This window comes from Puma concolor, chromosome F2, assembly GCF_028749965.1.
Source record: "Puma concolor isolate L17-30 chromosome F2, mPumCon1.1.hap2, whole genome shotgun sequence".
Classification (NCBI taxonomy): Eukaryota; Metazoa; Chordata; class Mammalia; order Carnivora; family Felidae; genus Puma; species Puma concolor.
In genome coordinates this window covers 69004327-69031722 of record NC_141684.1, presented here as the reverse complement: position 1 = coordinate 69031722, position 27396 = coordinate 69004327, and the positions used below count along the sequence as shown (strand labels likewise).

General features: G+C 36.3%; 1 protein-coding gene and 1 pseudogene across 1 annotated transcript in view; one reads left to right on the top strand and one right to left on the bottom strand.

Annotated features, from left to right (window-relative positions):
* LOC147572084 (uncharacterized) overlaps positions 1–27396 on the bottom strand; it is a 526072-nt gene that overhangs the window by 460563 nt on the left and 38113 nt on the right. The window lies entirely within an intron of this gene.
* Positions 9203–10107, top strand: LOC112859763 (MICOS complex subunit MIC26-like; annotated as a pseudogene).

The following is a 27396-nucleotide window of genomic DNA, read 5'->3' as shown; positions in this document are numbered from 1 at the left end:
CTCAATCACACAGTAAGAGCATGAGGCAGCATTACAAAGTAGCCTATGTCAGAGAGGATCCCACAAATGGGGACAGGACTGTTTCTCCATTTGTAGCCAAGGTTAAGCCCAGAATGGAAACAGTGGTGAAACCAGGAGCCAAACCATCCCAGAACCCTCCCCCTCTCTCTACTGGGGAAGGCAGCAGGTCCCAGTAAGAGCAAGACATCAGGAGCAACGATGGCAGCAGGTACAGGAGAAGCCATGGGAAGAGCTATGCCCACACTGAGCCAGAGAGGGTGTGCCCAAGAGGGCTGGTCTTCCAGGGCACAATGGGTGTTCTTGAGCCAGGTGGGAGGAATGGGTGAATGATGTTGTTTTCACAGAGTAAAAGGAGGTAGATCCAGAGAAATCAGTTTGTTTGAACATGACTATTTTTTTTTTAATTTTTTTTTTTTTTTATTTTCAACGATTATTTATTTTTGGGACAGAGAGAGACTGAGCATGAACGGGGGAGGGGCAGAGAGAGAGAGGGAGACACAGAATCGGAAACAGGCTCCAGGCTCTGAGCCATCAGCCCAGAGCCCGACGCGGGGCTCGAACTCCCGGACCGCGAGATCGTGACCTGGCTGAAGTCGGACGCTTAACCGACTGCGCCACCCAGGCGCCCCGCGAACATGACTATTTTTGATTCTGTGCTATGACCATTGGAAACATAGGTTACATGATTAGTTAAGGTTTGTTGTTTTGATTAATCCTGCTGAGGATTGATAATTACAACAGCCAACATTTACAGAGTACCTACCGAAGAGTTGTTTTCAGTCATTGAAAACATTCATTGAGGTATATCAAGAACTTATCATTGTACTTTGGGTGTTATACTAAGTTCATATGCATTATTTCATTTGTCCTTTACAACAGCCCTATGAGGTAAGCAGTAGTACTATCTTTGGCTTACAAATTAAAAAGGAAAAACAGGTTTAGAGAGCTTAAGAAACTTTTCCAAGTTTACAGAACTAATAATAAATCACAGAATCAAAATTCAAATCTGGTCATTCTGGCCAAACTCATAAGCACCTTTTTGCCAGGTGGGTTCCAGAAACTGGGAACTGGAAGAATTGTCATGTATTCGGAAGCCATTTCTATAGTAGAAGAAATCCAAGACATAAAGTAGAAAGAGGAAAGGAACATAGGCTCACTCCTTAAAGCCTGTAATGGAAAAGAAAAATAGAACTTGAGAAAAGGAGCTAGTCCTAAAAATGAACTTCCAAGCTTCTCAGTAGTCAGGCCAAACACTGTCCCCTGCTGGCTCCTACCACAATTTCTTTCTGAACGACGTAAACACAAATCCCAACACCCTTAATATGATAACTCAGCAAAGACATCAGCTTCATCAAGGCTTCATTAATAATTAACTATGCTCACAATCTGTCACATCAAATATAAGGCTAGTATGTCAACTGGCAGGCACATGACTGGTAAAACTCTCTTTCTGGATGGAAAGCTCCTTGAGGGTAAGAATAAGTCTCCTGAGCTCAGCTTCCAAGGTTTTCACAGCTGTTTCCAGTCTACATCTCCAACCACAATTCTTACCATTCCTCCATACTATTCCTGAACATTTGGCTTTTTTCTCTCCCTAGAAAACACCCCCCTCCCTCATTTGCACTTGACAAAGTTCTCTCTCACTTTAAAGGGCCAGCATAGATGTTGTCTTTGAGGTAGTGACAATGCCATGAGAACGTGGGGTCCCCAAAATCGCCCTCAGCCTCCCTCTTGAACACAGTAGTAAGACAAGGTCACAGGGCCCTCTGCCCTAACCCCAGACCCCCTACAAGCCTCAGCCCCTCGCATTTAGGAATGCTGGAATAATCACTGTTTCCAGATGCCCTTGCCCCATCTTCAGGGGTGACTATGTCTCCCGCTCTCTGTTTCCATAATACTTTATATACGCCTCCATTACAGCATTCATCACATCAGGTTTTAATTGCTTTTGGCATGCCTGGAGATCAAGAATTAAGAATATGATGGACTTAACATAGTGTTTAGAACAGAACAGAACAGTGCCTCAATAAAATATGATTGACTCAAAAATTATCTGTTCTATTTTAGCATATAGCACTTAACAGAACTTTGCAATAGAACTTAATAGAACTGGGCAAATCATTATATTTGTTTAATACAACATACACAAAACACATAAAGAAAAAGTAACCACCATGACCCCATGACTTGTCACAAGTTTTCTTCTTTTACACTTACTTTCCCTTTATATATTTCCATTATTCCTTATTTTTCAGCAAATTATACTCAGTTGTTCATGCCAAAAATCAATAAATCATCCTTTGTTTCTCTATTTCCCTTATCCCGTACAGCTAATCCATCATCAAAATATATCAAATATATCTCAGATATCTACAATTCATCTCCATCACTACTGATCCCATCTAGTCCTATCCACCATCATCTCCTAGGTGGATACTAAGGACACTGAAACAGATTCCTAATGTGTTTCCTTGTTTTGACTCTTGTCTTTATAACTTAGTCTCCATATAGCAGGTAGAAACATCTTGTTTAAAGTCTAATAAGACACCATCCTTCCTAAAATGCTTCAATGACTTTCCACTGCCTTTAAAATAAAATCCAACCTGGCCTCCACAAACTGACTCTTGTTTTCAAAACCAACCTCACCTTCCACATCTCTCTCATTCATTCACTGTGCTCCAATCACTCTAACCTTGCTCTTCCCCAAAAGGTCAAGCTTGTTGGGCCTTTGCACCTGCTCTCATTCTGCCTCTGTGCTTCTCCATCACCAGCTCCTTCCCATCCTTCAGAACTCAGATGAAATTGTGTCTTTACTGAGAGCTCAGAAGTATCCTCTGCTGAGCTATCACTTCGTTTTCTCCACTGCACTTGCTATAATCTGTAATTATCTTATTTGTTGGTTGGTTTTCTTGGCACTATCTGTCCTTTTCCATCCCAGTCCTCCACAAACAATACAATGAAGGTCTGAGAGGAGGACTTTGTATATTCTTATATACTGACTGTCTCTCCAGAGTCTAGAAAATATTAGGTACCCTGTACGGATTTGAAAAAAAGTATGAATATATATATATACACATATATATTCAATATTTATTGTATGACTTTACATTCATAGCAAACTCCTTCTGGGCAAAGACCATGTCTTATTTGGGAAAAATTTGATATGGTATCTGGAAAGTACCATGTGACTATTGCTGCACTAAATGTTATTATGTATTTTGAAAACTCCATCAGGACCATCATATTTATTTATTTACTTACTTACTTATTTACTTATGTATTTAGAGAGCACAAGTGGGCAGGGGCAGAGAGAGAGTGAGAGACAATCCTAAGCAGGCTCTGCACCGTCAACACAGAGCTCAACACAGGCTTGATCTCGCAAACTGTGAGATCATGACCTGAACCAAAACCAAGAGTCAGACACTTAACCAACTGAGCCACCCAGGCGCCTCTTTCAGAGCATCTTTAAAGTGACTCCAGAGTTTCAGTTTTCAGGGTAGAAGATAGAGTCAAAGAAGCAACAACAAAAACTTCAGACAAATCTGTGCATAAGTCTAGGAACTTACAAAATACATGGCTCCAAATGTTATTAATAAGATGTGAGGATTTTTTCCTGAGAATGCTTCAAAAATCTGAAAAGTTTTAATGCTATTTGCAAAGAGCAGGTCTCTGCTGCATTAATCTTCCTGTGTGCTCTAAGCACCCATGGAGTTTAGTAGTTCTCTTCTTAAGAGGCTCTTGATGCCTGAAGAATCACATGATCAAGAGAACTGAGCTTAGTAATTCCACAAGAAGAAAGTCCAACTGAGGTAATATATCTGAATTTAGTACCTAAATTAAAAGTTGGAGACTCAGCTTTCCCAGAAGTAATTTCTTCTCTCACCGGGGAATGTATATGCTATAAATAAGATCATGTGGCTCGAAAGCTAATTGTTTGAGAACACCTAATTGAAAGTAATAGCTAATGAGAGGGTCGCATTAGTGACTTAATGTTAGTGGTCACATTAGAATCCTGCATTTATACAAACCTGGTTGACTTCCTCTTTCATAGATGGCATTAGGGGATAAGTAAATTATTCTAAGATCACTGCAGCAGCTGATGCATGCTGGACCTGCATCGAAGGACATTAAAGAATATGACAAAAATGCTCCACTCCTAACTCACAGATTCTTAGAACCAGGGTGGAATTATGCCTGAACTAAAGGGAATAAAGTATCTCTGAAAGCAACCAATGAATATGAAGAGTAAATAGTGAGAGTCCATTGTTTTAAACTTAATGTTTAGGAAAACACAGACAAATAAGAAAGCTAGAAAACAAATTAAAATGGCATCTTCTCCCATGGAAGTCTCTGCATGATACCACTGTGTTCTACACAGGGTGGGATTCAGGATTAAAAATGAGAAAGTGTTTCCCTCCATCAACAAACCTGGCCTTGGATAGAGGCATACAAAACAGATTCACACATCACTGTCTGACAAGATGTTCACTGATAATTTTAGCAGTGCTGAGGAACTTATTGATACACTTCTCCCTCTTAGAAAAACATCTTAAACTCATGGAAAAAAAAAGAAATTGAGTACAAAAAAGCAAATGGTGAATTTGAAACTTTGCAAGAAAGTGGGTGTCTGAAGTAGGACAACTAGTAAAAAGGTCAGATGATATGGTGATGTTTATGAATTGCCTTGTTACCAGCAAATTTCTATCCAAACTTTTGAACATAAAAACTGTTAAATAAAAATAAACTATTTTCAATGTGTTAAGAACACGCTGACCTTCTTTAGTTTACAAATCACAGAATAAAATGACAAATGTTACAGCTTTAGGTATATAGACACACAGGGATCTCTCACTAGAGACCTTCCCACTCCCTTTACAACGACTATTGAAAAGAAAGTGGAGCCATCAGTGATTGGTTGGGGTGAACTGCATGAGTCACAAAAAGCAGTTTTCATTATTTGTTAAATATTTATTACATATAATAACAAAAGAAAAGATCTAAACATCTAATTCTTGTGGGCACTGGGATTTGGACTACCTAGAAAAAATATTCCTCTTTTTACAAGAATTTTTAAAATATCTCAATATAGGAGCACCTCAGTGGATCAGTCAGTTAAGCGTCCAACTCTTAATTTTAGCTCAGGTCATAACCTCACAATTCCTAAGACTGAACCCTGTATCGGGCTTTGTACTGTCAGCACAGAGCCTGCTTGGGATCCTCTCTCTCCTTCTCTCTCTGCCCCTCCCCACTCACTCGCTCTCTCTCTCAAAATAAATAAACATTTAAAATAAAATAAAATATCTCAATATGGTTGGTTTATTCACTAATGCACTCATTTATTTAACAAATATTTATGGACTGAAACTATGCAAAAGGACAGAGATAGCCATAAAAGATGATCGGGTATTATATTCATTATATTATTCCTTTCTGTTCAAAAAAAATTTATTTTCTCTCCCAAAATGAGGTTAACTAACATCTCTCTCTCTCTCTTTCTCTCTCTCTCTCTCTCTCTTTGTTTTGTTGTTGTCGTTTTTGGTTTTTGTTTTGTTTTCTTTCGTTTTGGTGAGAAAAGAGAGAACTTAGCCCAAACCATTTAAAAGGAAAGAATTATCAACAACAGAACTAAATCTTAATCCATTAGGAAAGTCAAGCTGGGAAAGAAGACTGATGGGTTTGCATGGTATCTTTAGCAAGCAAAAAAGCTGAAACATTAGACACCATATTTAGCACAACAAAATTATTTCCAGATCTCACTTACTTGTGAGGATAAGGCTTCCAATCTATCATTGGACATCTTTAGGACTCTGGTAAAAGTGGGCCTGAGAGAAAATGTTCTCAGTGATGAAAAAAGCTAAGTGGGACCAAGTAAATTAGAGACTGAAACATAAGTTACTCTTGGACCATGGTTACCTGAGACCTTGAAAGCCACTTCCATTTCCACATAAAAGCTACTAGTGGTGTCCATTATCACCTTGGCAGTACTCACATAAGAGCCTAAAAGTCATAATGTTCAGGAAATGTTGAGGAGATTAAAGCTGATCCTTCTTTTTCACATCTAAAAAATTATATGCAAAGTACATTAAATAAACAAATACCTGTGTCTGACCACATCCCAAGAATTTTTTTTATGCCTTTAAATATTTATGCTGGACTCTTATCACTTAGGCAGAGAAGTCATGCTCTCTAGATATTTTGAAAAATATCTTAAAAATTGTATATACTCTAAATTGTATCATTGATTTACTTGACTGAGTAAATTAAAGTACTGTTTAAGTTTGAAATTTTATACTGAATTATGACAGTATAGTACAGATAAATTTAAGAAGTTTCATTATTAAAGAGATATTAACATGAGGCATAGCTTTTAAAAGTTAAAAATCTTAGTTTATATCAAAATGTATTCATGATTCTACATGAAATATTGAAAGCTACAAATACTTGATGAAGAAGAACAGTCCATAAACATTATCACAATAACAAAGCTCTAGGAACAATTAAAAACTAAACAAATAAAAATTTTAAAAAACTATCCTGCAGATTCCAAGATAGTTCCCATAAATAAGTATGGCCCCAAAACCTGTCACCAAGTTTCGTATGCTCCTAAATACCAATCTGCGACTGGGGAGAGGATTAGACTTCCATCATGTAGGCCAATAATACTAAGAGAACATCAACTCCCAAGATCTTGGATGGGAGTATTCTCTTTCTTAAAATGTAAGAAAATGCAGACCTACATTTTAGTAAACTGGATGATTAATAAAAACCATGTACCTAAGAGAATGTAAAACTAAGTACAACATGACTATTTAGGTCAGCTATTTTTCTAACTATTTCACAATTAAAATCAGTAACATGACCACAGTTATTTCATATTAAAGCAGGCCAGCCCCTTCATCATCAAGCAAATTTAAAACTGGCACATAGTATTTATATATACCATTATACAAGACAATATTTTCTCCACTAGCTGTAGACTGAATGTTTGTATACCCCACAAAAGTCATAAATTGAAGACTAATCCCCAAAGTGATGGTATTCAACTCGGAGTCTTTGGAAGGTAATCAGGTTATAAGGATAGAGACCTCATGATGGGATTAGTATCTTTATATGAAGAGACATGAGACAGAGGATCTCCCTCCTTGTGAGGATCCTGCAAGAAGATGAGAAGATGGCTGTCTGCGAACCACAAAAGTATCCTCATCAGTCACTGGATTTGCTGACACCTTGATCTTGGATTTCCCATCCTCTGAAACTATATGAAATAATGTTTATTGTTAAGGCCACTCATTCTATGGTATTTTGGATATAGCAACCCAAACTGAGATGCCACCATACCAATATATTTCAATAAAGAAGGTTAATTTGAGAAAATAGTTAAACATCTCTATTTCAAAGAACTGCCACAGACCATACTTATAATGTAACTAATAAGAGTATAGTAAATTTAGATTGCATAAGGAGGAGAGACCAGTATCAAACATAGCTAAATATCTAGAATCTAAAGTCACATTTTTTCTTGTGAAAATAATGGATTCAATTCTCTTTACTGTTCATGAAAAAGAAGATTTTACAGGAAAAATAAGCATAACTTACTCTACTGTGTAGGCCTCCAGTACTATGTTGCTTAGCACCTCCCTACCTTACAATTTCAGAGTATATGGCTAGCTACTACCTTTATTCATACTTAAATTCAGGAAATGTTTCCTGGCTCCTGCCTATGGGCCAAGTACCATTCAAGAAGCTAAGGAATATAGGAGTACAAGTTTCACTCCTTGTGGAGCTTACATAGCAAGGGGAGAGGTGACATTACACATGTAAAAAAAATTAAGAGGTAATTAGACTGCAATAAATTTTATGAAAGAAAAGAGGAAATAATTAAAATTATAAATAATGCCTTTAAATAAATAATTCCAAAAAGCTTCTTTTGGAAAATAAGGAATGAGAAGGAGGTAGCTTGTAGACATGCCTGGGAAGACTTTTCTAAGCAGAAAGAATAAGTGCAATAGTTTTAAGGCAAATACTAACTCGATTATGTTTTCTTTTAAAGAACTGAAAAGAAAGGCCAACATGGCTGATGGAAAATTCTGCTCCTGATTTGTGCTTTCAGCAAGCTACTTGATCTCCCATGGTAAACAATTCGAATATTGGACAAAATATATGAGAAAAACTTGTTTTCAGTCATTTAAAAACAAGCAGTGCAAGATTGTTACCCCTAAGAGAAGAGAAACACATAAAGTGATTTCTACCATTGTCACAGCTTTCTGTTTAAAGTTCATAGACCGTTTTTCAGAGAAAGAAAGAACAAAAGCTAAGCAAGGTTGAAGTAGCTGGACTTGGCATAAAAGAGTGCCAGACAGGATGGAGCTATATGTAAAAAGAACTCCAAAAACCTGAAGAGGGGCCTCCTTGTGTCCTTGTTTGAATACAAAAATTGCATTATGTTCAAGTTAAAACTTCCCAAATGCCAAACAATAGTACTTGGGGGGGGGGGGAACTCAATGATTTCCAGAGTTCATGCAGAGCAGGGAGACATTTGAATTCCCACAAGCCAAGCAGAGAGAGTTTGTTGAATACCTGGGGCATTCAGCAGAATGGTTCAGTAGAGAAGTGCCATGCATTTGAAATAGGGCTAATAATTAGGCATGTCTTAGAAATAGTCCGAGAATAAAGGTTTCTTTAGATCCAAAAGGATTAAGTTGCACTGCAAATAAATTAACTACCTGGCAAAGAAAGAAAATTGTTAAAGAAAAATAACAATATCCAGGCACTCAAGATAAATGAAGAAGCAGCAAATTGTAAGCCATAGCCAGAAGAAAAATCAGTCAATAGAAGCAGGCCCACAAATATCATAGACAAAGGACTTACTAACCAAGAATTTCTAAACAGCTATTATAAATATGCTTATAATCTTAAAGAAATAGAAAAGCATAGTGAGGAGAGGGATATAAACTATTCTTGAACTTCAAAACTGAAAAACACTATCTGAAATAAATAGATGGGTACATTAGACACTGAAGAAGAAAAGATCAGTACATTTGAAACCATAACATTAAAAATTATCAAATCCAAAGCACACAGCAATAAAATTCTAAGAACAATTCACAGAGAATAAAAGTAAAACTCTCATTGATCTCTATGAAAATATCAAATGGTCTAAAATTCATGTAATTACACTGGAGCCACCTCTGCCAGCAACATGTTCAAGGTAATTCAGAGGTCTGTGGGGCTGGCCAGCCTGAGTCTGCTCACTTTCAAAGTCTATGCATCACCTAAAAATGACTCACCTCACAAAACTTCCATGAAGGTTAGTGAGCTTTCACTCTACTCCATTCCTGAGGGTCAATCTAAATATGTGGAGGAGCCAAGGACCCAACGTGAAGAAAGCATCTCACATCTCTGACATTATTGTAAGCCATATATAAGTTGGTGTCAGAAAATATATTCACAAACTAAGCCCATCATACAGAACCTGGTTCAATGGGGGTTAGACAGTTATGAATATCTCCAAAATTGCCTCCTGGATTTTTTCCAAGACTTGGTGTCATTGGTTTTGCTGACATTGCTGGACTTCTTTTGGCTAGTGATTCAAAAATAACGAAGCTGATGTATCCACCTGGGTTCATGGGATTAACTGCCTCTCTTTATTATCCACAATAAGCCATCATATTTGTACGTCAGTGGGGAGAAATTATATGACTGAGGTTTACGAGGATACATAGTTGGAGAAGATTTGTGGAAAGAGAAATTTCAAAAGGCAGTAAATGCTAAGACTTCACCTGGAAACAAGTAAAATTCTCCAGGCTCTGCTCATTTTAATCTGCTATAGGAAAACATTGAAAACTCTATGCAGTAAACCAGTATTTCTGCAGAAAAAAACATGCTATAGAAGTCAGTACTGAATGTAGTAAATTGGTTTTCTTCTTCAGGAAAAACAATACAGGACTTCTTAATTATCTTGGGTGATGCCAAACTACAAGTGGACTAATTGGAAATCCTTGCATCTAGAGATCATGTCCAGCCATAGGACTCCTTGTTCTCATGTTGTTTTTTATGTACACAATTAAAATTCCAAGTTAAAAAAAATCTATGTGATTAGGGACACATAAAGAGGGAAACAGAAAAATACCTCAAAAAATCTGTTGAAAACTTTCTAAATATGATGAAAACTAAAAATACAGATTCAATAAGCTCATCAAACTCCAAAATAACACAAAATAACCCACAAGAAAAAAAACATCATAAAGACATTTGTCTTTATTAAACAAAATTTTAAAAGCAAGTGGAGAAAGAGTAAACACTGCATAGAAGAGAACAAAGATATGAATAGTTGCCAATTTTTACCAAGAAACATTTCAAGGAAGAAGACTACACAGTGACATCTTTAATGTGCTGAAAGAAAATATGGCAATTTAGAATTCTATAACTAGCCAAAATATCTTGCAAAATGGAAAGGAAATAAAGACATTTTCAGACAAACAAAAGCTAAGAGAGTTTGGAGTTAGCAGACCCACTCTAAAATAAATGATTAAAAAAATGTTTGGAATGAAGTAAAAATAATACCAGATGGAAATTGACACAAATGAATGCGAAAGCAAGGGTAATATATTGGGATATAAAAAGTCAGTTTTTCTTATTTCTAAAAATTTCTTTAAAAGACAATTGACTATTTAAAGCAACAATATACTGTTAGGTATATAGCATGTGTCAAAGTAAAATATATGTAAAAAATACATAAAGTCAACATGTAGAAAATGAATGTTATCATAACATTATACATGAAGTAGTATAATATTAGATGAATATAAGCTGTAATAGGTTACACACATATTGTAAACCACAGAACAACCACTAAAAGAATAAAGGATATAACTAATAAACAAATACAATGGGTAAAATTGAATACTAAAAATTGCTCCATTAATTCAAAATTACATAAGAAGAAAGAACAAGTGAAATAAATAGAAAATAAGTAATAAGATAGCAGACTTAAACCTAACCATATCAATATTTACATTATTAAATAGTCTAAACATATAATGAAAAGCAGATTTTGAGACTGGGTGAAAAAGCAAGACCCAACTATATGCTGACTATAAGAAATCCATTTTAAATTATAAAGACAGAGATGGGCTAAAAGTAAAAGGCTAGAAAGAATATACCATGTAAACACTAAACATAAAAAAGCTGGAGTAGCTATATTAATATCAGACAAAGACTATTAGCATGCTTTAAGACAGTGATATTATTAGAGATAAAGAACATTTCATAATGATAAAAAGATCCATTAACCAAGAATACATACTAATCTTATATGTGACTAATAACACCTTAAAATACATGAAGGTAAAATTGACAAAACTTAAAGGAGAAAGACAAATCCATACCTATAGGTGAAGATTTCAATCCCCCTCTTAATGACTTATAGAACATGCATACAGAAAATCAGCAAGGATAAGGAAAATTTAAGCAGCGTTATCAACCAACTACCTAATTGGCATTTATAGCACAACACACTCAAAAACTACAGAATACACATTCTCCTCAGATGCACACAGGACATTTACCAAGATAAGTCACATGCTGAGTCATAAAATAAGTCTCAATAAATTTAAAAGTGTTAAAATCAGGGGCACCTGGGTGACTCAGTCAATTAAGCGTCTGACTTTGGCTCAGGTCATGATCTTGCGGTTTGAGGGTTCAAGCCCCGCATCAGATTCTGTGCTGACAGCTCAGAGCCTGGAGCCTGCTTCAGATTCTGTGTCTCCCTCTCTCTCTGCCCCTCCCCTGCTCGTGCTCTGTCTCTCTGTGTCTCTCAACAATAAATAAATGTTAAAAAAAAATTTCTTTTAAAAAATTAAAATCATACATAGTGTATCCTCTGCAAATAGAATTAAAATATAAATTAATTTTGGAAATATATCTGGATAACCCTACAAATGTTTGGAAATTAAATAAAATACTTATAAATAACCCATGAGTCAAAGAAGAAATCAAAAAGAATATTTTAAAGTATTTTTAACTAAAATAAACAATGACAAAAACAAAATATGTGAAAATTTGTGGAATATAGCTAAGGTAGTGCTTAGAGGGATAGTTATAGCTTTCAATAATTAGGTTAGAAAAGAAAAAAATCTTTAAATTTCCATTTAAGGGGTGCCTGGGTGGCTCAGTCAGTTAAGCATCTGACTCTTGATTTTGGCTCAGGTTGTGATTTCATGGTGGTGAGATGGTGCCCCACATTGGGCTCTATGCTGATCATGGAGTCTGCTTAGGGCTTAGGATTCTCTCTCTCTCTCTCTCTCTCTCTCTCTCTCTCTCTCTCTCTATCCTTTCAGCCCTTCTCCTGCTCACACACATGCCTGCGTCTCTCTCTCTCTCAAAATAAAAAATATAAAATAAAAATAAATTTCCCTTTAAGAACATTAGAAAAAGCAAATTAAACTGAAAATATGTAGAAAGAAGTAAATAATAAAAATAAAACAGGGAATCTTTAAAAAAATGGGGGTGGGAGAAGAACCTATGAAACATGGAATGGAAACACAATAGAGAAAATCCATAAAATATTTTTTTTTTCAACGTTTATTTATTTTGGGGACAGAGACAGAGCAGGGGGAGGGGCAGAGAGAGAGGGAGACACAGAATCGGAAACAGGCTCCAGGCTCTGAGCCATCAGCCCAGAGCCCGACGCGGGGCTCGAACTCACGGAGCGCGAGATCATGACCTGGCTGAAGTCGGACGCCCAACCGACTGCGCCACCCAGGCGCCCCAAGAAAATCCATAAAATAAAAGCTGGTTTTGGGGTGGGGGGAACAAAAAAATAATAAATTTCTAATTACATTGATAAAAAAAAAAAAAAAAACAGAAATCACTTATACCAGGAATGAAAATGGACACATCACTACAGATCCTACAAACATTTGAGGAAGAGTAGGGAAATATGAATTTTATGCCAATAAGTTCAACAACTAAAATAAAAAGGGGAAAATTCCTTGAAATATACAAATTATAAAAATGGACACAGAAGTTGGAGATCTGAATGGATTGAAGGCAGTGAATAAAGGAGAGAGTAGCATCAAATGTAGTCAGAGAAGAGGATAGGGATCGGGTAATGTAGTTCTGTTTGACAAGGTCAGAGTTTGGATTTAATTCTCAGTTAAAAGGCCACTGACAGATTTTAAAGAGCAGTGGTACAATCTTATTTCAGTTTTTAAATATCACCACTGCTGTGAACATAATGATTAAAGAAGTACAAGATTGAAAGAAAAACAATTGAAGAAAAAAGAAAGTTAGGAAATTATTTCAGTACTTCAGGCAAGAGATAATGTTGAACTAGAACAACATTAGTGGAGAGGGAAAGAAGTGAACAGATACAAGATATATCCCCAGCATGTGTCACATATCATAGAACCAAATTTATATATATATATATATATATAAACATTACTCAACATAAGAAAAGTCTTCCAGAAAATGTTTCATTAAAGCAAATAGTATTTTCCCATTGATTTCCAGGGATGTTTGTTCTCTGAGAAAAATTATTCCCATATATGTAATAAAATTGCAATGAAGAGTGAAGCAATTAAAATATTCAATTTCTCTGATAAGAAAAAAATGGAAATACAAGAAAATATTAATAGTGACTATCTCTAGATTATGGTCTTAATGTCAATTTTGCTTTCTCACATGATGCTTATGATTTTCAAAATGCTATTATATTTAAAAGACTGGACAACATTTTGGGTCATATATTTTTAAATACTGGACTTATTTTTTTAAGTTTATTTATTTATTTTGAGAGAGCATGAGAGAGAGAGAGTGAGTGTGCAAGCAGGAGAGGGGCAAAGAGTCGGGGAGAGGGAACCCCAAGAAGGCTCTGCAGTGTCAGTGCAGAAACCTAAGTGGGGCTAGAACTCACAAACTGTGAGACCATGACCTGAGCAGAGAACAAGAGTTGGATGCTCAACCGACAGAGCCACCGAGGCACCCCTGGAGTTAATTTCTAAAATATAATAGTAAACTACTAAAACATTAGCAATAGTGCTAGTTCTAGGGGAATTATCACTTGATTTGTTCTTCTGAGGTTATACTTCCCATTGAAGATGTGATTAACCTTAATGCTTTAGCATTTGACTATCTTTTAAGCAGCATTAAGCCATCATAAATTGTGTACATTTTCATAATTTTACCACCACTTGAACTTTTTGGCTTCTGTCCAGTAAGAAATCTTACCAAAGAAATACCTATGCTATTTATTTTAGTATCTTTAGGATGAGTTGAGAGATAAGTAAAGACTAAAATAGCCAGCTATTATTTCCCAATCTATAGCACTAAACAGCCAAAAAAGTCTGTCCCTTTCCTAACATAAATATGAAATTCATCTGAAGGCAGGCTACTAGCTATGAACCTACATAATGCCCTCAGGAAAAAAAAAAGGCCTTATAGAAATTCTTGACAGCCTAGAATTAAATAAAAGCTAATGTCTCAGTTCATTTCAACCCAATGTTCTTTTTCCTTTTCCTCTACCTCAAACATGCATATTCTCATTTATAGCCTAGAATCAAGCTATAATTGAACCAGCTATTAGGAATAAGTTTCATTTCAACTTGAACAAATTCCTACGAACATGTACAAATGGAGTGGATAGAATCCTTTACCTCTATTTTGTGCATGGTAAGAATTTATACACTTTTTTATTCTATAGTTTAAAAATGAATTTTTGGAGTAGGGGATATTCAATTTTGCTCTACTGCCTACTTATGGACTATAATCTTAACCAAGTTATAGTAATACTTATATATATATTTATTGCCAGGATCAGTACCATTCCTGTCACATAATTCAGTTGCTATTTTTATAGATGTTTGTGTGTTTGTTTAGCCAAAAATCAAAAATACCATCCTCGAAAATGAAAATACATATACTTTAGATTCATACAGATGTTACATCTGAGTTTATGAATATAATCACCATACATTCGGTTTTTGAATTGACTCTGTTCCTACCGTAACCATCATGTTTTTCCTCACATCCTGTAAGATACTGCAACTGGTTGATGATCATATTGTAAAGCTATTATGCAATTATAATTAACTTTACAAAACAGCTGATTTGTGTGGTGTATATCCTGTTGACACTGACATTGTCCACATCACACTGCTTTCCTTGTTGACCATATCTATCCTTATTCCTTTCAGTGCTTTTCATTCCTGCTCCCAGCAGGTGTATTCTTCTTCCATAACATTTTCTGCCTTCTTGCTCTAATCACCAATGCCTTTAGCACAATATATCTTCCATCAGGCCAAAATCAATCCCAAGAGAAGAAAAGTTATGTGGATTTGATAAATTTGAGGACCTATAGCGCTTTACAGTACATCTATAGATATGAGTTTCTATAAAATAAGCTCAAGTTTTTCCTTCTCAAATCCAAGTATTTACAACATCAGGCTTTTCTCCAAGTCAACTTGTATCACTGGTTTGCAATTTACTGTGGAATCCCCTAAGAAACCTCTACTTTGGGTTGTTAGTGTATTCTGCATAGGAAAACAAAATCTTATGTAGTAAGTGTGCCACCAAGATTAAACAGGGCTCTTAAGCATGATACAAACAATACTGTGACATTTGCCTAACTAAAAATAGTCTTTAACTTTGTATCAGAAAAATAATGTCAAGAAGTAATATTTCTGCTCAACTACAGCACTTCCAAATTCAACTCTGCATATCTTTATCTTCAATTTTGATTCCTTTTAATTTTCCTTAATTAATCATTTCCCACTGATATCCCACCAAAGAGATTCAACATGCAAAAACTTAATAGACCTACCCACTCAAGTGTTATACCAGGTTTTGACAGTCTCAACCAAAGTAACGATGCTACTTTTTTTTTAACCGAAGAAATTAAACTTGTTTTTCTCTGAAACATTGATGAAATAAACTCATAAAGATGACAATCTTACTTTAGATTACTTATTACCTTGTGTTGTAACTAATGTAAAAAAAAGATGCAAGTTATGTAGCTGAAAAATTATATTTAATAATGAGGCATTGTAGACGACAATAATTTTGTGGCCATAAACTATTTAAATTATTTTTCACAAAGCATATAGCACTCACAAATAGCATTAGCTATTAAATAATGAAACAATTTAATTTAATAAAACAATAGTAAAAATGAATAACCTAAATAAGATTACCCTAATTGTCCCCTAAATCCTTACTACTCAAAGTATGATCCATGCATTTTTCTCACTGGGTAGTCTATTAGAATCTCAGGCCACACCACAGAACTACAGATCAGAATCTTTAATTTGACAAGATCCCCAAGTGATTTATGTGCATATTAAAGTTTGAAAAACATTACGTGAAATGAAAATCCATTTAACTTAGTTGAAATTGTGGTACCAACTCAAAATATCAGAGTACCAATACCACTGAGTTTCAAAATGTATTCAAAGGCATCAGCTAACTGATATTTTAATTCTTAAACATCAAAAAGCAAACAAGTTTTGATTAATACTGAATAAAGTTCTGCTTTACTTATTAGGATAAGTTTCCGAGAATCTATGGCTTCTATGGTTTGTAAAACTTACATCTCTTTATATTCCAGTATCTTCTGCTGTACAATGTGAATTTCTACTGTTTTGTTAAGAAAAAGATAAAAATCATGAACTACATTAGAGAGTTTATTTTTTTTAATTTTTTTAATGTTTATTTTTGAGAGAGAGAGAGAGAGTGAACAGGGGAGAGGCAAAGAGAGAGGGAGACACAGAATCTGAAGCAGGCTCCAGGCTCTGAGCTGTCAGCACAGAGCCCAATGCAGGGCTCAAACCCACGAACCACGAAACCAAGATCATGACCTGAGGTGAAGTCGGGCGCCTAACCAACTGAGGTTCCCCAAAAGACTTTATATTTTATCATTAGTAATTAGTTTTCCTCTTCAAAATCTAAAAATTGATATTTATCTCCAAAACACGAGCAAATATCTATATTGGATTTTAGAAAACGAAAATATTGTTTTACTTTATATTTTATCATTAGTAATTCGTTTTCCTCTTCAAAATCTAGAAATCTATATCTATATCTAAATATCTATCTATATCTAAAAATCTATATCTAAAAATCTATAGTGGATTTTAGAAAACGAAAATATTGTGTTACTTTATATATTATCATTAGTAATTCATTTTCCTCTTCAAAATCTAAAAATTGATATTTATCTCCAAAACACAAGCAAATATCTATATTGGATTTTAGAAAACAAAAATATTGTTTTACTTTATTTTTTAGAGCACGAGATGTTAATATCTAGAACCTACAATATGGTTATGTCCTAAAATGTTCACAGGAGCCATCACAGGGCTTCAAGAACACTGAGGACTTTCTCCCTCACCCTAAGAGAAGGTGATGGCTTAAACTGAATCAAAACAATAAAAGAGTCAAGATAAGAGCAGTTAGCCAGACATTGTTCTCTCATGAAACTTTTCCAAATCAATTTAGTTACTTTTGAGAGTAACTAGAACCAAAAAACTAGAAAATTATGCTTCTCACCCAAAATCTTTGCCTCCTCTGAGATTGTGGAGGTAGACCAGTAAAGACAGGCTGATTTGGGGCCCATCATGGCAGATTGACTCAGGATCGGATTCGTTTACATTGATATATAATGTTACCATCACCACACCAATCCCTAGACAATATGCAAGGGGGCCAAGTCAGAATTATGCTACCTGCAAGAATACTTTTAAAGAGGAATTTTCAAGGAAGCACAGCATTAAAAAACAAAATACACTGCTTTGATGAAAACCTTTCATTAAAAAGTCATTAAAACTATCAGGTCAGTACCACCAACTGAAATAAAAACCACTAGTTGAATATATGGTGCCTTGTGCTCAAATACAAAGGTTCAGTGGCTCTGAGATAAAATCTAATTGAAATTTATTTAAAATATGGACAAACACATATGTGCATTGCAATATAATGCATTATGTACACATTAAAATACGTTGGTAATTAAATATGTTTCATTTTATAGAACTTAATGCAATAACATGCTAACCTTAAGGAGGTCAAGGTTCAAAAGGCCATTTCACGGTAAAAAGTCTCACCAAAAATGACCTTGCAGGATTTGAGACTGACTGGCTCTGTGGAGCTTGCTATTAACTTGTTTTTACCTTTGCTACCTAAATTGGCTATAACTTTCTGTTTTTCAGTGTCAAAAGTGATCAGCATACTTCTGGGCTTAGAGAATTATATTTATATACTAATAGGGTTTAATAAAAAAATATCCACAGCCTGTTGAATACAGTATCATAATGGGAGCAGGGCTATTATTTTAGACACAGGTGTTTTCATAATTCAATGTAAACATCTCACCAAATGGGTGTCCTCTCTCTAATCTGTTTTCTTCGCATCCTTATTCATTCTTGTGACTTCAACTTTGTGTTAAATAAACTACATAGTTACCCTAAAGTGTCATTATAATTTCCTATTGAAAATGTCCACATGTTTACCCATGGCCACATCTGACTTACTGCCCAAAACAGAACTCATTCTTCATTCTTCCATACAACAATTTTTACTGTGTTCTAGGAACTCTTCTAGACACCGGAGATACATCAGTGAATAAAACAGACAAGATCCCCTGAGCCCATGGGGCTTCCATTACCAAGGGGTGGTAAGGTGATACCCATAATACATAATCACAATATATACTATGTGAGATGCTGGCAAGCAAAATGAAGAAATTAGTGAATCTTGGGAAGAGACTAAATAATATAAAGTGGAGTGAAATTTTAAAGAAGGTTGTCAGTGAAGGACTCACTGATAGTAACTTTTGAGCAAAAACCTGAGTCAGGAAGAGTGGATGAAATCTGGTACACAGGTGGAGGGCTTGGCTATAAACTGGCTATAAACTGGAGCACAAATAGCTCATTTTCAGCAATAAGCTAGAAGGCTGAGTATATGGAGGACAAGTGTGGGTAGGTGGGAAGATGGGTAGTAGGAATATGGATATTCTCTTCCATATGCCACTATTTCCTCAGTGTATTGGAGTAGTCACTACTAAGAGTGAGAATACAAAAGGATGTCTTGGAAACATGAGGATAGAGGGAAGGAAATAAAATTAGGACTAGGATCACATTTGATGTTAGAGTGCACTAATTGTGCATTTTTCTTTGGCCCATTCAGTTTTGCGGATACAAGCATGGGATAGGTAGATATTTGGATGTGACTAGATTTGAGCTTTTGTCAGGCAAGCACACAAAGTGAGACGGTAGCAAAGGAGTTTAGGGAATGCCCAAGGGACTGATGATAATGATTATTATGAGAAATTATCATGGGTAAGAAAGAAAGTGAGATCCTGAGGGGAGGGAGCTGTGAAAAAAGGGTAGAAGGATCATATGATATAGGTTCCCATAAAACCAATAAATTGTTGGAGTTGGGTATGTGAGGGAGAAAGCTAAAAATTAGAGCTGAGACTTACAGATTAGAATTCCTGAAACTGAGATTATAGACAGGTGCCAGGTGTTGGCAAATACAAGGTATAGAATATAACCATGTGAGCTAGTGACTGAGATGGGCTGGAGGACAAAATCCTTGGAGAGAAGAAGCTTAAGGAGCTAAAAAACAAAACCAAACAAAACCCAGGATATTAGAGGGATCATTACAGGGTTATTAACATCACCAAGAATTATGAAATAGTGTTGGGAATAGTGTCAGTGAACCTGGAGCTAAGCACTTCAATGAATGAGGAAAGATGACTTTAGAGTTTGCTGAAGACAGTGGCAAGGACTGGTGGATGGTTTGGTGACATGGGATGTGAAGCTAGTAGGAGTAGGAGAGAGGGAGAATGGGCTGGAAGTGGCATTGAGCAGTAAGGAGAATGCTCTCCTTACCTCCATGCCTCGTGGTAAGAGGTTATAGGAGAAAAATAACCAGAACTTGAGAGGGCTCATGAAGAAGCAGTGTCTGAGGGAGAAGCCAGGGCCAAACAAAGCAAGAGGGTGAAGGAAAGAGGTTGCTCAAATGGACTGTGAGTTCCACTGAAAAGCGTTCAGGAACTGGGGGTGGGTGACAGATATAGTCAGAAAAGAGGATGCACAGAGAAATAGAGAAGTGAGAGACGTGATCCCATGAGGGATGAGATCTGTGGGATCAGATGACCTCAGAGTCTGGATTTTCCTAGAGTGACCTATGTAAACAGGATTGAAGTCCACAATGAAACTGGTTGTGATCCTCTCAAGGTGGTGGCCAGTGGTGACAGGGGAGGGGAGGGGAGTGCTGAGCGAGAAAGGAAGATCCTTAATAGGGCCAAACATGTATCCAACCCGCTTTTTCCCTCCGGGGCAGCAGGTGTCTAAACATGGAAAACCCAAACTCCAGCTTCCTCTTGCTTCTGGAACACAAAGTGGTGCTGTAAGAAATTCAGTCTTGCAAACCCACACCTCAGAATCTGCATTCACAGATAAAAGATATTCTAGAGATCAAGAAGCCCTACCCCTTTCATAGAAAGATGAAGATATCAAGAGGGGATAAAGAACTTTAGTAAGGTTAAGCAGCCTCAGTCGGTTAAGCAGCCGGCTCTTGGTTTTGGCTCAGGTCAGGATCTCAGGGCTCCTGAGTTTGAGCCCCAAGTGGGCTCTGGCAGTACAGGAGCCTGCTTGGAATTCTCTCACTCTCTCTCTCTCTCTCTCTCTCTCTCTCTCTCTCTCTCTCTCTCTCAAAATAAATAAATAAACTTAAAAAAAAAAAAAAAAGAACTGTGCCTGGGTGGCTAGCTGTTAAGCATCTGACTCTTGACTTTGGCTCAGGACATGATCTCACAGTTCGTGGTTTCGAGCCCTGCATGGGGCTCTGCACTGACAGTATGAAGACTGCTTGGGATTCTCTCTCTCTCTCCTTCTCTGTCTCCCCCTCTCTCTCCCTCGCTCTCTGCCCTTCCCTCACTCATGCTCTCTCACTCAAGATAAATAAATAAACTTAAAAAAGAGAGAGAGAACTTGAGTAAGATCACAAAGTTGGTTACAAGCAGCTGACACTAGGAATCTGAGGCTTTATCCCTGGTCAAATGTTCTTTGTCTTATACAATATTATGATTTGGGAAGGTTACAATTTTAACAAGGAAAGTGATGAGCTATTTTGGAAGATAGTTTTGAATGTTTACATAGTATAAGGAACAATGAGTTTATCTGTCATCTGATAATATCATACAGTATTAATAAGTATTTATGGCTTGCTTACCTCTTCTAGGCAGTGTGATGCTTCTTACGTACATTTTCCTTTTATTGACACAACAATCCACGAAGGCAGGCACAGTGTTATCCTTCTCTCACAGATAAGCAAGCACAGTCTGTGTTCCTGCCTGACTAAATGTGCTCAATTCTCTCTGACTTTGTAGACCTACATAGAGTTAAATCCTCACCAACATGATATTTTGATTGTTCACTGCTCACTTCTCAGCCCTTTCCACACCAGTGGACTCTGCACAACACTTATGGGACTTTTCCCCACTCTTCCATATCACATGGTTCCTTCTCTGCTCCCACTCTTGCCTGCTTGATTGGCAGTGTCTGCTGGACCTGGGGACAGCCAGGGGTCTGACTGGGGCCCTTTTACAGAGTCAAATAGAGGTTCATAGTTGCATTTTCAAATGCCCGCTGATCATATATTCCACACATACTCTTGGTTACTTGTTGCGAAGCAACTCATTGTCTTTCTCCAATCTCAGCAAACTACTCTTTTTTGCAACCTTTGTTTCTAGCACGGCCATTCTTCTAGAGCTGAAACGTGAAACACTAGGGTCATCTTTTCTTTCTTGCTTTCCCTTGTTTTCTTTCCTCCTCTCCTCAACCTACTAAATTAGTTTCAAATTTGTTTCAAAGTTCTATACGTTGTACTCCATATCCATCTCCTCCCCATTCCAACTTCTGTCACACATTCAGGCCTTCATAGCCTGCTCACTACACTTTTGTAAGAGAATAGTCCTTGATCCTATTTTTCTGCATTTCCATCAATCCTGTTAGTTCTACGGTCAATTGATTCCCAGAGCTCAGACCCTACTTCTAAAACCTTTAATAATTGCTTGTGCGCAAGCCTTTTCATAATGCTTTTTCCCAGTTTCCTTCTCAGAGTTCACACTTCTATGCATCAGCCAAACTGAACTGTTTCTGGGACATATTCTTGCTTTACTCCATGTTTCCACTTTTTCAGTCCACTCTCCTTGGAAAATCCACCACTCACTTCAGTCTATCTTAATTGTCACATACTCTTGAATTCCCTAAACTGATTTGATCTCTACACACTTTGAAGCACCTCAATCAATAAATCTCTATACCACAATTATGGAATTTCTTCTGTGCTTTGCATTGTAGTTTTTTGTTCATGAGCTGGTTTCAAATATTTGAAGGCCTGTCATGTGGAAGAGAGACTGAACTTGTTCCACAAATCTCTAGAGTAAAACCAAGACTAATGACTAAGTGATACCAACAACAGCAACAACAAAAAACTAACAAACAAACCAAAACAGCTTTTAACTCTATACAGAAAAGAATTTTCTAACATTCAGAGTTGTCCTAGGATTTGGATGCCTCTGAAAGAGGACATTCCCTTTCACTGTAATGTTCAAGCATAGTTTCAAATACTACTTTTAGCAGATGTAGTAGAAAAGACACATAAATTGGACCAGATGGTCAGTAATAGTGCCTTACAAGCCGGTGATTTTGTTTTTAATCTTATGTTTCTAAAGGCACTTCAGAAGCCCAAGGTAGATAGAATCTTGTCATATGTTGGTATGTTGGGTCTACTACTACTTTTTAAAAATCTACTATTTCTCAACTCTCCAACATCAGAGTAAAAAGAATTCATCTAGACAGTAAACTTAGAAAGTTGGGAGTGCAACTAAGAGAGGAGAGATCAATCTTCACTCTTTAAAAAATTTTAACAATACTGTTTTATAAGTAATATCTTGCCCCTTGAATATAAATAAGCATACACATAATAGCCTTTCTATTCCTTGAATAGCCACTTTAAAAATCACTTCTTAAGTGCTTTATAAAATCTATGAAAGGCTCTTTCTTCTATAAAATCTATGAAAGTTTCTCGTATTATTGTCTTTCATAATATGACGACAGAATGCTAAGGACTACAAATATCAACTGTAAAGTAGTTTTACCTCACTTGACTCTTTGCATATCACATACTTAGGACCTGAAATAAATATAGTGCATATGCATACTTTTGACACATAAAGGGATTTTCTAGTATTTCTTTTTATGTAAGTTGATTTGACAACAGTGACAGATGATTATGATAGTCTTGGAACTTTACAGTGAATTCTTTATCAGAAATGTGAATTTCCTTTTAAAATAGAAAGTTAAAAATAAATTAAACCATTGAAGGAAACACTTCTTAGAAAGTAACGGTTTTAATCTTAATAGATAAACAATTTCTAGGAAGAGTCAATGGACACAAGAAAAAACCTAACATGTAAGTAAACACATAGAAAAAATGTTCAGCCACACTAATTATTGAATAAATTTACATTAAAATGATGAGGTACCCTTTCACACCTATTAAATTAGCAAATATTTTAAAAACAGTACTCATTATTGGTGTGGCTACAGCGAATCTAATGTACATTGTTGGTGCTATTATAAATTAGCATAATATTTTTGGTAGTTATTTGGCAATACATATTAAGATCCATTAAATTTCCTTACTCTTTGACCTAAGAATGTGAAATTTCAGTATGTATCTAATGGAATGATAAAGAAAAGACTGTTTGCCTTGATATCCATTGCTGTATAGGTAGCAACAGAAAATTTTCAATTGTCAGCAAATGTTTTCAGATAATACTTCCATCGAGTTAAATATTATACAGCCATTAAAAAGTATAATTTTAAAAATGATATAACAATACTGAAAAAAATGATAGGCATGTGATTAACTATAAAAAGCAACATTCAAAATAATACCTAAATGATTACAATTCTGTGTAATTTATTCTATAGGGACAAGAATTAGACAATTTTTTAAAAAAATTGTTTACCTGAACTTCACATTTATTTTTATTTTTTTAAGGTTTATTTATTTATTTTGAGAGAGAGGAGAGTGCAAGCAGGGGAGGGACAGAGAAAGAATCCCAAGCAGACTCCACATTCTCAATGTACAGCCAGATGCAGGGCTTGAACTCACAAAGCTTGAGATCATGACCTGATCCAAAACCAAGAGTCAGATGCTTAACTGACTGAGCCACCCAGGCATCCCAATAAAGAAAATTTTATTCTTGTAAGGGTGATATTAAAAAAAGAAAAACAAAACAAAAAAAAACTGTACCTTTTATGTTTGCTACATTGTCATGCTATTTCTCCGTTAAAGTAAAGTAAGGTCATGCTTAGTCTTACTATGTGGAAGGGATCAGTACCAAGTAGGTTCCTCAGCTGGTCATATCAAACCCCTTGGTGTCAGATTTTTTAGTGTGCATTATAAAGCTTTGGAAATAGGTTCTCTCCAAGCTCTTTCTAGTTTTATTATTCCAAGACTGCAAATGATACGACAGAAGAAGTATATAGGGAAGCCTCTGTTAATTGAGGACACTCAGCTTTTCCTAACAGTGAGGCTAAAGTATCAGATCCTGAAAGTACCAGGAAGTGGAAGATAAACTTCATTTCAGGCCACAGTAACAGTTACCCAGTATTAGGTGCCAACAATGTTCCAGACACCAAACTTGTATTTTAGTTTTATTGCCTCATTAATGGAAGCAATCCTATGAGTTTATTTCTCCATTTTCCAGAGGAATAGGTGGAAGCAAAAGAGAAGATAAGAAATGTGCTTAAAGTCACACATATCTTATTGGCAGGTTTGGAATTTGATTTAGACCTAGCTCCTGCCCATGCTCTTTGCATTATAATAGACTACTTTCCAGAATCATTATCATTGAAGAGGAAATATTCCAACTTCAGTCATTTCCAAGTCAGTTCCTACACCAAGCAACCACTTACAAACCAACAAGGGTATCTGGAGTCACTGTAGCCTAACTGCTGAGTACTGGCCTAACATGCTGTTAAAGCCAACATTTCTGGTGTCCCATGGAATAGACCACTATCTCATGCCCTTGATTATCCACTGATGGAAACCGTTGACAAATTTCTCACTTTTCTAAGCACAGATGCAAAGTTTGAGGACACTTATTTTCTCTATTCTCACTCTCTTCATTCTGTATGTACCTCCCTGTGTAGTAAAATGTAAACAGTAGTCAAACAATCATGTCAAAGGAGGAAGTATTTAACAGTGTTTAAGAAAATATAGTTCAATTGAGTAAATTTAAACACTTTATTGGCTTTATTCAACAATCCATGAATCTGTCTAGTAATTAGAAGCTTTGAAGAACTATACAAAATGGAAGACTTTTATCAGCAGAAGGAGGCAACAAGACAATTAGTAACAAAAGTGGATTGTTTGGGGCAAGGTCACCTTCCTTTGGGGGACAGCAGGAGCCTATCAGGCAGATTACCTCACTAGGGCTGACCAGGAAATTTCAGTCTGACTGGTTAAAATTACATTCCCAGAGAGACTGAAATTGCAATTAGGTTAGGTATTAAGTCTCCTTTTGGTGATGCAGGCTTAGCGCAAGTAACTCCATTTTGCGGCTGTTGTCTCTTTTTTAACAATATCCCCTTGTTGATCAGACTCAGTTAACCAAGAGATGTGATCAAAATTTAAGACATGAGCATCATTCCCAGATACTGCTCTGAAGTTCTCAAACTTTTTGTTTGACCCTCTGTGTGGTATTCACAGATAAAATTTGTTGGTTGTTGAATCTCTGTGTTATTCACAGGTCAAAAGTTCAAGTTCACTTTTTTTTTTTTTTTTTTTTTAGTCAGTCATTCTCTACATTCCTTTTTTGATGTTCCAGTTCTAACAGGATCATTTGCATGGTGGTCAGTGGCCACAAACATGCATTTAAAGCTTTTGAGAAAATACAGTGCATTGGAGAGATTACCATGATTATTATAAGCAGGGTAATTCCCAATGTCTGGAGTGTACTTCAGAGCCATGGTCCCCAAGATCCAAACCAATCAAAATCAAATCAGTCAAAGAAAGACTGCATTGAAGGAGTCACTTCCTTAAGCCACTTGGCTTGTTCAACGATCTCATGTAGCTGAGTTTACACTTCTCCAGAAATGTTAATTCAGGTGCAATAAATGGTGTTGGTCACAGCATAGACACCTCCTTGTTCAACTAAAAGATAATCAAGGGCTGTCCTATTATCAAGACGGACCTTGGCCAGAAAGCCTACGAATCTTTTGGGGCAGCTATCACTTTCGTAAAGGATTCTTCCATATTTTCTAGAGTTAAGGAGAAATTCCTGATCATAGCCTCATTTGTACTCATCCCCAAACAGGGAAGTAGGGACTTGCCAAAGGAAGTAAATTCTGAATTATAAATATCTCCTTGTATGACCTTTCTAACTCAGTGATATAAATCCAAGGGAGTTGACCACTGAGGCATCTCAGTTTGTTTTCAAACAGGCACAAAGTTAGATAACCTAAGAGGCATTGTCTAGTTTTACAGCAGCCAACTAGGCATTCATAGCCCCAAGGAGAATGATAACCACCACGACAAACATATATTCTATTGTGGCACAAACCATTCCTGCTAAAGGCGGCACTGTTAACAGATTCTAGCATTGCCGACAGGTCAGTTTTTGATGACAAATCCAGCAGTCCGAAAGGTTATCCCCTTGGCAATGGCCTGAGATATCATTATTTATCTAGGCCAGAGAGAGGCAAAAATGGACAAAAGAGGCATAAAGACTTCCACAGTGTAAGAATTAGGAAAATGATTGGTCAGAAAGAGAAGGAAGAATGAAAAGAAAAATGTTCTTGATATGACATCCAGGGAGGAAGCAGTCTACGTCGATGTCAGCTACATCTCTTCTTTGTCAGTTTGATTTTGAAGCCTATGACGGCACTCCCTTTTTAATTGGTAGATGTGGTCCCAACATTCAAGGCTCTGAAGTCTGTGGGCTATGTGGGTAGTGAGGAGGACCCAGTATAGTCCCTTTCAAGGAGATTTGGGGGCAGTCCGTGTTCTTAATGATTCCAAAACAGAAGGATGGGAGAAAATTCTAAAAGTTTGGAGAGACGTAGCCAGACACTTGAGAAAACAAGAAGAATTCAGGATCCATCCTACTTTATAGGTCTATAAAAACCCCTCAAAAACAATCAACAGGACTAGAACCTAATGTCTACAAAAGTGCCAATATAGTTTTTCTCTCTATAATCACCCCCATTTTTTTAACCAAGATAATTACACTAAAACTAAATTCTTTGAATTAAACTTGGCCTAATTATTTACATAAGTGCAGCCAAAATTGTGATT